The sequence below is a fragment of the Macrotis lagotis genome, chromosome 6 (genome assembly GCF_037893015.1).
Source record: "Macrotis lagotis isolate mMagLag1 chromosome 6, bilby.v1.9.chrom.fasta, whole genome shotgun sequence".
NCBI classification, from domain to species: Eukaryota; Metazoa; Chordata; class Mammalia; order Peramelemorphia; family Peramelidae; genus Macrotis; species Macrotis lagotis.
In genome coordinates this window covers 73400218-73414355 of record NC_133663.1, presented here as the reverse complement: position 1 = coordinate 73414355, position 14138 = coordinate 73400218, and the positions used below count along the sequence as shown (strand labels likewise).

Genomic DNA, 14138 nt, shown 5'->3' with positions numbered 1-14138 from the left:
CTGACCATGTGACTCCCTTACTCAATCAACTCCAGTGATTCCTTTTTTCTTGTTTTTTGAAATAAAGAGAAACTTCTCTGTTTAATTTTTAAACCAGCTGCTTCTCCCCTTCACCATGTAACCCTAGCTCATGTTTACAATGCACTGTCCTTACAACAGTCCTGGAAAGAAGGCTGTAATAATGGAAAAAGTCTCAGATTTGAAGTTAAATAAAAACAGGTTCAAATCTTAGTTTTGACCCTTAATCCCTGCCCCTGTAAATTTGAACAAGTTAATGCTTCTCAAGGCCTAAATTTCCTCATCTTTCACATAAAGGAGTGTGGCTATACATAGTCCTGTTAGTTCTAAGTCTGACTTACCAATACTTGAAGTATTTGTATCGCCATTTTGCACATGAAAAAACCCAAACTCTTGAGAGGTTTGGTTTCAAGATCATACAATGGTTAAATGACAGATCTTGGATTAAAAACCCCAGGGTCTCCTGACTCCAAATCCAATGCTTGCTCTACTTTTCTACATTGGACTAGGAAGCTTAGGCCACCAGACTACCACAACTTGACCTGGCCTCCCTTTGCTGCTTTCAGCAAGGATTCCACAAGACAGAGCTTTTTTTTTTCGTAATAGTTCAAAATTTTTAAATCTGCTGAAATAACCATCAAATTTCTTATCCCTACCCCCACCCCAGATTTTCCCATTAGCTCCTTAAGGTCAGGACTGTCTTTTATATTTTTTCTATATTAACACATATTAATAGAAGATGAGCTAATTGACAAAACTGATATGATTAATATACTATGATGAAAATAAATATGCAGAGAATATTGACTTAAATATTATGTCCAAATTAATTTAAATGCAAATAACTACTAAGCAGGTTCTATTGGTTATTTTGGTATCCAATGTCAACAAAAAATTTTTTAAATATATTAATTTATAAATGTTTTATAAGTGTGGAATTTGCTTTATTGAGTATAGTGGTCTTTTAAGAGGGTAGGGATACCCCTGGCCTGGCCTTCCTTGCCTCCTATATAGCCAGCCTAATGTGGAGTTGATGCTAAGGTTCAAATTTTGCATGTTAGTGAATGTAGAAGCAGAGAAACATAGTGTTCTTTTTTAAATTTAATCTTAGGAATTGTATCAGTTTTATTTTTTTCTTAATTGTGAAACCATTTTTATTTCATTTAAGGATTCATGAGTATTTCATTGTATTCTAACCCTGTCTAAACTTGACTGAACTATATCTAACTCATAATAATATGCATTCACACATATACATATATATTGGCACAGACATGTAATTTATGCTTCTATCGGATCCATCTGCCTTTTTCAATCCATATCTCTGAGTTCTCAGAATATATACTCAACCCTGAAGTTCTCTCCCAGCATTCAGGTTCATAGTACATAAACATAATACTTTTGTAACATAATAATTAATAATAGGCATTTCTCCTAACAAATAAGGTCAGAGCCATGGCACCGGAATAGTCAGTTTTGGTTGAAAGTGGTATTATTATTATCCAATAATGCTATCCAATTCATATTGACATCAATATTCATAAGGTAAGTGGAAATGGATAAAAACCTCAACATCTTCTATATTATCCGTGCCAAGGCAAAAGTAACTTATTGTGGATCAGGAGTCAACAAACTATATTTGGCCCATAGCCTATGGTTATGCCCAAGCTAAGAATGTATTTTTTTACATTTTAAGTAAAGTTTTATTATATTTTTTTTGAGATTTTAATATGTTTATTTGAAAACCACATTTTGTTTGTGTAAGAGTATACTAAACAGCCAGCCATCTTTTTTTGCTTCAACCGAAGACTCAGAGACTGGCTTCCTGAGGTCAGCGCAGAGGCAACCATGCATGCATTGAATGTCAGGTCTTGGCAGGAACTTCCTCATGGATGTTATTTCCGATATCAGACTCGGCAATCTTCTGGAAATGGGTGAATGAGAATCTCCAGCATCCAGCCCTCAGTCATCGATGTACTCAAAGGGCTCTGGTGGCTCTGGCTCCTGTTCCTCCTCCTCGATTTTGGGGCCATAGCAGCCACTGGCTCCACCAATTCTTCTAAATCCTCACTGCTGTCCTTCATGATAATGATGCCTCTGATGGAGAGAGGTTTAAAAGGCTGGTATCAACAGGTCTCAGTCATGGAGAGGACCTTAAATTGGGCGGGCATAACCTGGGCTGGATTAACTAATAGCTGGAAGCTTGGCTCAGGTTCCTTTTTCTTTTCTTTTTCATCCTTCTCTGTTTCATCCACTTCCATTTTCTCTTCCTCTTTCTTTTCTTTTTCTTTTTCCTTCTTTTTTGCCTTGGCAGTGATGGAGAGTACAGCAGTAGAAACCTTTTCCTTTTCTTTCTCTTTCGGCACCTCCAGAGGTTCAGGATATGCAAATGTGGATGGCTTGCAGTTGAACTTGTACTGGACTTTTGGCATCTTGAGGTCCTTGTTAAGGCCAATGACACATGTAGGAGTATAAGCCAGGGACAGGAAGTGGGACAAAGGGAACCAAAACCAGAATTGGGTAAAGACCAGGACGTCCACCATGGAAGGCATGTGGGTATGCCCAGTCCGAGATTGCAAGGAGATGGTGACGTTATGGCCGCCTGCATCCAAGATGCCCTGGGCCAGGATAGCACCAAACTTTGCCATGACATCATCATGCTTATCATTGATGACTTTGGAATAAAGCTGTCTGAACTGGTTGACCTTTGGACAAGTGGCTTCCATCTGCTGAATCATGATGAGAGCTGACACGATCAGAGCACCTTGTTGTACATAGTTCACAGGGTCATTGGTCATGGGTTCCAGCAGATTGATGGCTTCCTTGTTTCCTGTGCCAGCACAGCAGATACCAAGAGCCATTGCAGCTCCATAACGAACATGAACATGAGTGTTATAGCTCTCTGACAACAAAGAAACCACACTTGGGCACTGTTCTGGTGTCCTGAAGAGAATGAACCCCAGGGATTTGACCACAGCCCTTCTGACATCATCATTGACATCACTGACCACCACGTGCAGCAGACGCCGGATGGCCTTGTTGTTCCCTGACCCACAGTAAGCCATGCCCACGGTGTACATTCCAGATAGATGGAGGATTGGGTCCTTATCCCAGCACAGAGACTCGATGAGGGCATCGGCCTCCTCCATCCTTCCGTACATCACCAGGGTAATACCCACAGCCAGGCCCCATAAAGTCTTCTCATGCTGGGTCTCCTGGGCATAGACCACCATGTCTTCAATGGCCTTGGCTTTCTTAGAACCCAACATGACCAGGCCCAGGGCGAGGCCGGCAGCTTCTCCTGTCACAGCATCGTCCTGGTTCAGATTTGTTTTCAGCAGATCATAGACATCTTGACGGGCAGTGCCCATAGCAGCCAATCTGAGGCCCAAGCTGCCACCGTGTCGGACAATATCATTGCTGGCATTCTTGAGCTGGTTAAGTAGATAGTCAATTATGTCTCCACCATGATTGGCATGAATAAGACCCAAAGTGTAGAGACCTCCGCTCTCCTGATAGGGAGACCCTGGAGAGGTGTCCTTGGGGAGATAGGTTGCCATTAACTGTAATGCTTCCTTCTCGTGTCCCTTATGAATCACACCCAGATTGGCAGTTGCAGTAAACTTTGCCCAGTTTGTGGCTCTAGCAAGCCATTCCAAATTATCTCTAAGGAACTGGTCTCTGGTTGTCCTACAATGCATAAATGAATCTGCTATGACGGTGGCTGTGTGACAGACGGAATTCCTCACTGCATCCTTAGTGTTTTTGAGAATCATGAGGTCTGTATTATTATTTCATATTAAAAACTGAAGATGTAATTCAATCGCCATTTCACCACTTACAATTTTAATCATTTTGGATATCTGGTCCTTGGGCTCTGGGTTCACATCTGGGGATTTTGCAGCAAATGTGTGACCTGTCTTTTCTTCTGTTTCCATACTCTCAGTCTCCTTCTCAGTCCCGGGTGCAGTCCCTGTGTTGGTTGAGCCAGGCACAGAAGCGATGGGGGTGCCGACAATACGGAGGCTCTGAATTACGGAGGACAGGAACTGCTGGCTGGTGCTCTCGTACAGGTCAAAGCAGATCTGATATGCCTTGAGGAGATGGTCCTCTTTGACCAGTTTCTCCAAGATATCACTCACAGCCTGGGGATCATCTAAGAAAATCAAGCACTGGCACACACTGATGAAGTCCGGCTTCTCCAAATTCACGTAAATCTTAACCAGAACTCTCAGCACTCTATTTATGAATTGTTTATTCTGCATAAGAGACATGCAAAGCTTGAGGCTGTAAGCCAGCATCCCAGGGACATCATTCGACTCCAATATGGTCTTCTCAAAGATGTCCAGCTTGTGGGTCTCCAGAGCAATGCCGATGGCCTGTTTGTACTTGTGATCATCCAGACACCTCTGAAACATCTTGTTTACGATCCCTTCCAGTCTCTGGTCAACAGGCTTCCATTCCCCCTCGGGCAACTCGGCATTCTCCACACACTGCTTGGTGTAATGGTCAATGCATTTGGCTATAATGGTCTCCACGTATTCTGAATTGTCATTGACATTGAAGAGGTCATCAGCTCCCAGAGCGTAGTTGAGAGACTCCTCGAAAGCCCCCAGGTGATAGCACACTTTGGACGCCACACGGGCAGCAAAGTGCCGACTACGAAAGCCTTCATCTTCATAAAGATCTTCTATTTTGTCTACAGACTCCGAAATCTCAGCCCAGAAGTCATTGACCACTGCATTCAATTTCTGTAGTGCAAACTCCTTAAGCTGTGGTTCTTCTTCATCCAGAAGAGAAATAATTCCAGCGGCCGAGGTGATCATGGTGGTGGGGCTGCTGGTCCGCCGTGCGGGGCCGGGCCGTGGGGTCACGGGCGCCGGGATGGCCGGATCGGGGGCTCGGGGTCGCCGGGGTCTCCGCCGCAGCCGCCCCCAAAGTTTTATTATATTTAAAAATGTAAAACTTAATTTTATCTAGGCCCCTATAGCAGATAGGAAGACCCAAAAGTGATAGACCACAGAAACCCAATGTTCAATAATCCCAAGAACAAAAATTATTGTGTAAAGGACTCTGTATTTGATAAGAAATACGAAGAAAACTAGAGAATAGACTTTGACTAGCATCATATATAATTCACCAAAAAATCATATCATTAAATATTAGGGAATAGAAGAAAAACATTTTGCATTCATAAAATCAATACTGTCAAAATCAGAAGGAAAGGAGAAATCTGGGAAACAACCTTCACAACTTGGAATTCTGATAAAGGTCTCATTTCTAAAATATATAGAGAATCGAAACAAATTTGTAAGGTTACCAGTCATTCCCCTATGGATAAATGGTCAAAGGATATGAATAGACAGTTTTCAAATGAAATTAAAGCTATATCAAATCATATGAAAAAAATGCTCCAAATCATTACTGATTAGAGAAATGCAGATTAAAACAACTCTGAGGTATGACTTCACACCTATCACATTGGCTAAAATGAGAATAAAGGGAAAATGATCAATGTTGGAGAGGTTGTGGGAGGATTCAGACATCGATGCTGGAGAGCATTGTGGAACTATGCCCAAAGAGCAATAAAACTGTTCATGGCCTTTGACCCAGCAATTCCAATTCTAAATCCAAATTCAAAAGAAATCATTAAAAAATGGGTAAAGTCCTATATGCTTCAGAATATTCATAGCAGCTCATTTTGTAGTGTCAAAGAATTGGAAATTGAGGGAATACCCATCAATTTGGGAATGGCTAAACAAGTTATGGTACATGAATACTATGGAATATTATTATTCTATAAGAAACCATAAATGGTCAGACTCTAGAGAAGCATGGATCTGATGCTGAATTAAGGAAACAGAACCAAGAGAATATTGTACATATTAACAGCACTGATAGAAGTATCTCCTCTCAGCAGTTCATAGAGCTAGGACAACTATATTAGACCTGCTATAGACAATGCTATCCCCATCTAGAGGAAGAAAATCAAAACAAAACAAAACAAAAAAATAAGACCCCTTCAGAATCTGATGAACACTTTATAAAATTATCTCTTATGATGGCAGCTAGGTGGCACAATGGATAGAGCACCAGCCCTGGAGTCAGGAGTACCTGAGTTCAAATCCAACCTCAGACACTTGATAATTATCTAGTTGTGTGACCTTGGGCAAGTCACTTAACCCCACTGTCTTAAATAAAAAACAAATTTTAAAAATACCTCTTATGTATCTCTTTCCTTTAATCCTAATTCATCATACCAAAAATGATTAATCTGTAAGCATGTTTATCAAGAATATGTATATACAATGCTAACCTGTTTGCCACTGAGGGGAGGGGGGCAGGAAGGGAGAGTGGGAGGAAATTTTGTTATTTAAAATACATATGTATACATATGGATGAATGCTGAAAAACTTTCATAATATGTATTTGTAAAAATAAAATTTCAATAAAAAGAATAAGACATAACTTTTACAACTTTACCTAAGAAATCTTAACTGAATAAAGGGTGACCACAAAAGATAAAATATATTATGATGACATAAGATTTTAAAACTTTATAGCAAACAAAATTCATAAGAAGACAAATTATCTAGCAGAAAAATCTTCATATTAAATTCTGATATTCAGAACATTATAAGAAATTGAAACAAATATATAAAGGTCAAGAGCTATTCTCTAGCAAATGATCCCAGAATAAGAATTATATACAAAAGAAATGAAAATTATTATTGAACATATGAAAATATTTTCTAAATCATTAATAATTACAGAGATTAAAAATTAAAATAACTCTGAGGTTTCACTTCACATTTAGCAAATTTTTGAAAATGGTAACAGATGGAAATAGTCAATTTTGAAGGGGCAATGGAAAAACAGTAACATTAACGTACTGTTGAGAGAAATGTTAATTGATCCAACCGTTCTGACAACAATTTGGAATTGATGAAAAAATATTAATATTGTACTCTGGTTTAGGCAAAAGTCTACCAGAAGCATTTTTATTAAATTTTACACTAATCTAGTTTCCAAGATATTTCTAGCTTAGAAAAAGAAATCTGGCATAGTTATTCCTCCTCCTTTTAATTTTGCCTTTCTACCCAAAGATGATTTAAAGTAGCAATTATAGGAATCTAAAAGAAAAAAAATCACAATATGTTAAAATACACTTTGGGGTTAGCATTACAGAACAATAATCACTATTCTAGTCTTCTCTTGACCATACTACTCAAGGATTTCAAATGTTTTCTGACAATAATCAATAATTCATTATATGCATACATGCATATATACATATATAAACATATACATGCATACATATAAATGCATATATATAAACACTCACACTAATAGTTTTTTCTCCTAACAACAAGAAATAAAGTCAGCTCCAATAAGTTGAAGGATAATTGAACAAATTTGGGTACATGAATATAATGAATTATTACTGTAATTTATTGTATTATAATTTAACAAATTGTAAATATGGGGAATTAAGAGGAAAATGGGAATATTGGATGAATTACTTCTTCTGGAATGAAGTTAATATTTATATCATATTTTAAGGCTTAAAAATATTTTACAGAAATTATATTATTTCTATTTTTCCCATTTATACTTTTTTTTCAAGCAGCTCGTTTTATGATGGCAAAGAATTGCAAAATGAGGGGATGCCCATCAATTGGGGAATGGATGAACAGGCTGTGGTATATAAATATAATGGAATATTATTACTCTATAATAAATGATAAGCAGGTAGATTTCAGAAAAACTTGAAAGATTTTTTTGTATGCTTGCTGAGTGAAGTGAGCAGAAACAAGGAGAACAATATATATCTTAGCAATATTTGTGTGATGACCAATTAGGATAAGCTTAACTCTTCTCAGCAATATAGTGATCAATGGAAAATACCATCCATATCCAAAGAAAGAACTGGAATCTGAATGCAGGTCAAAGCATACTGTTTTCACCTATTTAAATTTCTTTTTTTGCCTTTTCCTTCCCATGGTTTTCCCCTTTTGGTTCTGATTCCTCTTTCATAGGGTGACTAATACATGTTATACATGTTATACATGTATAACGTATATCAGATTTCTTACCATCCTAGAGTGTTAGGAGGGAAGAATGGGAGGGAGAAAACTTTACAAAAATTGAATGTTGAACATTATCTTTAATTGGAAAAATATATTTAAAAAGAAATTATATTATTTGATTTTTCCAAAAAACTACATAGCACAAGTGCTATTATTATACCCACTCAATAGATAAAAACACTGAGTTTTAGAGAGCTTAAATGATTTGTTCAAGGTCACACACTTTAAAAAAAGCATAGTAGATGCAATTCAGGAAACCATGGCTTTTGAATTCAAGTTGCCCACCACATCTACTATGTTACATTGCTTCTAGGAACTATCAGTAGAATGATAAATTTGATTACAATAACGTCAGAATATTAAAAACAATATTAAAAGTCAACCAAACAGAATAATCACCATAGTCAATCTTGTTCCTAGAGAATAGACAATGAAACTCATTTCACTCCTCTCAGTCAAATGGTGGTATATTGTAGGTGTAGAATGTAAATTGTGTCAAACATGTTAAGGTATTTTGTTAAGTTTTGCTTAACTGATTTTTTTTTTTACTATAAGAAAGGGTCAAGAAACAATGCTCAGAAATGATTGTGGTATGAGAAAAACAAAAGACATCCATAAGTGAATTTTTTAAAAAGGAATTACATGCCAAATTTACATAGAAGTAATACACACAAATTTGTAATGATGTCTTTAATAGATTAATCAGGAACTCATTATATCCTCAAATTGCTAAAGTCTAGTATCATATTTGGCCCAAATATCAGACACCAGCATCTAGTATCCCTGCTCCACTTTAACTGAGTCCCATTGTCTCCTCTTCCCCCATATCTAAGGTAGCTGAAGTTACTCTAACTCCCATGTACCATCCCAATCCAAATAATTAGAATTCTACTACTATTCTAGCCCTGATTCTACTGATCCCCATACTTACTCCTCCCCCTAGATTTCATCCTCTCTTTATCCCTACATCTCTATCATTTGCTTCATCCTATACCTAAATGCTCTATGCCTCTGTTTCCCCTGTTTAGCTTCACTCTTCACAGGGGATAACTGTATAACAAACCAATAGAATAGGAAGGACAAGTAGCTTTTTGAACTATAAATTCACTCTTCAGTCCAAAAAGTCATCTTACTCCTACCTAGGATCAAATTCTTAATTCTTTGAAAGTCTGACACCCATTTTTACAAAATGCCAAGACCGTCCTCAGAGTAACATTGATGTATTCCAAATCCCTGACTTCCTCAGGCCCTTTAATGTTAATTTCTGACAAGGAAAATTGAAAAGCATAAAAGAAAGAAGAAGGTAGATTATTAATGATTTATGTGATTGTGATGGAAAATTAAGAAGGATAGATAGAAGTATGGACCAAAGACTGAATGAAAAGGAAGTTATGAAAAGTATGGTGTAGTATATATTTCCCAGCATTAACCTAGTGATTCATAGATTGCTCAAATAGCATTGGGAATACACAGTTCAAACTAGTTCTTCCCTCAGACTTTCTAATTTAAGGGAAAAAAAGATAATATCAAGTAGTCCAATTACTCATTTAAAAGCATCAATATAATGATGTAGATGGATGTATTCATGGTTAAAAATCATTTGTTAAGTACTTAATGTTCCAAGTGGTAAGGATAAAAATAAAATCAAGGAAAATAGGCCTTGCCCTCAAGTAATTTATACTCTAACAGGGAAAGACAACACTAAAAGAAAAAGAACTAGATGAGAAGAGAAGTGGTTACCAGCACAGTGGCATGGTTTAGAAATGGTCAGAAAGTTGTTTCATATACTAGCTGCTGGCATTATAAGGCATTGTTTTTACTAATAGAAAGCCTTGGGTCCCAAGGGACAAGCCTGGATTCCTATGAGAGAGGACTACATGTCTGTTCCTCTACCAGTTAGAACCTCCTAAACACTTTCCCATGCTCTACCTTCTCATAATATGTGATTGTAATCATACCAAGCTACAAATCACTCAGTAAACGCAGGACTTTCTCCTGAGCTCTCTCATATTTGAAAAAAACTAATCTATTTTATCTTTTCCAGTAGCAATGTATGACTATGAAAGTTGGACAAATAAGGAAAACTGAATTTCACAGAATTGATTGTTTAGAATTGTGGATCTTGAGAAGACTTTTGAGATTTTTGAAAAGAAAGAGGTCAAATCAGTTTTTTTTTAATTTTTGAAAAGTTTTATTTATTTTGAGTTTTACAATTTTTCCCCCAATCTCGTTTCCCTCCCCCATCCCCCACAAAAGGTAGTTTGCTGGTCTCTACATCATTCCCATAGTATGAGTTGATCGAATTTGAAGGTGATGAGAGAGAAGTCATATACTTAAGGAAGAAACATATAGTATAAGATATAGCAGAATTACATAATAAGTCATTTTTTTTAAATTAAAGGTAGTAGTCCTTGGTTTTTCTTCAAATTCCACAATTCTTTCTCAGGATACAGATGGTATTCTCCATCACAGACACCCCAAAATTGTGCCTGATTGTTGCCCTGTTGGTATGAGCAAGTCCATTGAGGTTGATCATGACCTCCATGTTGTTGTTAGGGCTGTTCTGTTCTTCTGGTTCTGTTCTTCTCAATCAGCATTAGTTCATGCAAATCCTTCCAGGCTTCCCTAAATTTCCATCCTTCCTAGGTTCTAATAGAACAATAATGTTCCATCACATACATATACCACAGTTTGTTAAGCCATTCCCCATTTCTTTGCCACCACAAACAGGGCTACTATGACATTTTTGTACAGGTGATGTTTTTACCCTTTTTCATAATCTCTTCAGGGGTACAGACATAGTAGTGGTATTTCTGGATCAAAGGGTATGCATATTTTTATTGCCCTTTGGGCATAATTCCTAATTTCTCTCCAGAAAGGTGTAGGATAAAAAATAAAATTTCATAAATCCTCAACATTTTTATATACGACTATCAAGATGCAGCAAAAAGAGCTAGAAAGAGAAATCCCATTCAAAGTAACCTCAGATAATATAAAATACCTGGGAATCTATCTGTCAAGGCAGACTCAGAAACTTTTTGAAAACAATTACAAAACACTTCTCACACAAATAAAATAAGACTTAAATAACTGGGCAAATATCAACTGCTCATGCATAGACCAGGCAAATATAATAAAAATGCCAATTCTACCAAAATTAAACTACTTGTTTAGTGCCCTATCAATCAGAATTCCAAGAAATTACTTCAATGAGTTAGAAAAAATTGTTAGTAAATTCATGTGGAGAAGAAATAAAAAGTTGAGAATCTCCAGGGATTTAAGGAAAAAATAAGAAGGTGGCTTAGCATTTCCAGATTTAAAATAATAAATAATAAATAATAAAGCATCAGTCATCAAAACTGTCTAGTACTGGCTAAGAAACAGAGTGGTGAATCAGTGGGATAGAATAGGTGCAGTAGCGGGAAATGATTATAGTAATCTGCTGTTTGATAAACCCAAAGAGTCCAGATATTGAGATAAAAAACTCTCTCTTTGATAAAAAAAAAACTGTTGGGAAAATTGGAAGTTAGTATGGCAGGAACTGGAATTAGTCTAACACCTCACACCTATACCAAGATAAGATCAAAATGGATTCAGGATCTAGACATAAAAAAAAAACATTATAAGCAAACTAGGAGATCAAGGAGTAGTTTACCTGTCAGATCTATGTAAAGAGAAACAGTTTATGACCAAGGAAGAGGTATAGAAGATCATTTAAAAATAAACTAGATAATTTTGATTACATTAAATTAAAAAGCTTTTGCACAGACAAAACCACTGTAACCAAGAGCAAAAGAAATGTAGTAACTTGGGAAAAAATTTTTAGACTAGCATTTCTGACAAAGGACTCATTTCTAAAATATACTGAGAACTGAGTCAATTTAAAAAAAAAAAGACAAGCCATTCCCCAATAGACAAGTGGCCAAAGAATAGATATGCAAAGGCAATTTACAGATAAGGAAATCAAAGCAATCCATAATCATATGAAAAATTGTTCTAAATCACTAATTATTAGAGAAATGCAAATTAAAACATCTCTGTGGTACCACCTCATACCTCTCAGACTGGCCAATATGACCAGAGAGGACAATGATCAATGTTGGAAGGGTTGTGGGAAATCTGGGACACTAATACATGGTGGGTGGAACTGTGAACCCATCCAACCTTTCTGGATATCAGTCAATTCTTAAAGAAATTAATTCAGGCTATTCACTGGAAGGTCAAACACTGATGCTGAAGCTAAAATACTTTGGCCACATAATGAGAAAACAGGACTCATTAGAAAAGACCTTGATATGGGGAAACCTTGAAGACAAAAGTAAGAGGATGGCAGAGAATGAAATGGACAGATAGTATAATGGAAACAACAAACATAAACCTGGACAGCATTAGAGACATGGTGGAGGATAAAAGAAACTGATGTTCCATGGTCCTTGGAGTCACAAAGAGTTGGACATGACTGAATGAATAAACAGCGATGACAAAAAAGCAACTTGACATCAAACACCATGTGTTGACAAATGTCAACATTTCAAATGACAGCTCTCAATAGGAGGTATATACTTGGTGGAATTCTCCCCTAGAGTGGTTTTGCTGCTTCCTTTTAACAAATCCATTAAAGACAGTCTGTTGATCTCCACAGAACAACTCCTAAAACCAAAAATGACAATAACAAAACAAAACAAAACAAACAAAAAACTCAAACACACATTCTCTGTGATTTAGTTAAATTAACATTTGTATTAATGACAGCTTGACTATAGAATCTTCTGCCTGTGGTTGAAAGAAAAACAAAAGAAAACCATTCAAGTGTAGTTAGGTTTTAATCAGAAGTTGGAATAGAATCAACATAATTCTGGGATTGTTTTAGAGGCCTTAGTAAAAGGAGCAGTTAGCTTATTTGCCATTTAGCAGATTTCTCATTTTTGTCACCATCACCAATGTTAATCCTAATGAGGGCTGTCACACACCTTTAAAAGAAGTATTCTGGGTTTTAGTGCATATAAGCAGAGTTACTTAACATATATGGGATTTAAAACTACACCTAAGATCATAGGCACATAGATTTGAATCTCAAAGGGACCTCAGAGGTTCAACCCCTCATTTTATAAATTAAAAATCAAGGTCAAAGAGGTGAAGGGTCTTAGCCCACCAGGCTTCTATGAGGAACAAATGAGATAACATTCATAAAGTGCTTTGAAAAAGAGGGGAAAAGGAAGCCACTCTTGACAATTTTAATGACATATAGCATTATAATTAGGTAAGAACAGAAGGAAAACCTTTAAGAAATAAAGGTAAAAGTGAGATTAGACAACATAAATGAGTATTGGACTTCTACCATGGGCTAAGTCTCATTCCACAATTAACAAAAGGTTATACATAAGTATATCATTATAAAGATATTCATTAAGACTACCACATTAAACTCAGGTAGACATTTCTCTCCTCTCTCTATAATGAACCTTTATATTGTTCTGGTCATCAGGGTAAGATGTGATTCCTTGAGGATATTTGCCAAGTCTTATGCTTCTCCAGCTCTGGGCCTTTTTATATGTTTAGGTGATTAAAAAGTCATTAAGGAAGCAGGGAGATACCTGAGCCTTAGTCCCATGAGTCAATCAACAAAAGGGCTAGTTTAATGTGCATGGAGAGAGAGAGAGAGAGAGAGAGAGAGAGAGAGAGAGAGAGAGAGAGTTTTCCAGAGATTCCCTCAAGCTTTTGAGCCCCAAATTAGTACAAAGTAGTAGAGCATGGATAGGAATCAACTCCCTCTGACTCCATATCTATTGTATATACTATCCACTTCCTTCTTAGTTCTGAGATTTAGAAGCTGATTGGAAGAGTACATATAAGGTTAAAAAAATAAAATCAAGAAAAATAGTCCCTGCCTCAAGAAGGAAAGCCAACACTTAAAGAAAAAGAGCTAGAGAAGAGAAGTGGTTCTTGAGGTTTGAGTTGATTCTTACAATGCACCTGTTGTAAGGGAGGGACTAGTCAATGAGTTGGGGATGGGTAGGGGAGTCCAATCCT

The 14138-nt window shown here is 36.7% G+C and overlaps 1 pseudogene; it reads right to left on the bottom strand.

Moving 5' to 3' along the window:
* Positions 1-1897: 1897 nt before the first annotated feature.
* On the bottom strand, positions 1898-4884 carry LOC141491704 (26S proteasome non-ATPase regulatory subunit 1 pseudogene; annotated as a pseudogene).
* Between the last annotated feature and the right edge of the window lie 9254 nt (positions 4885-14138).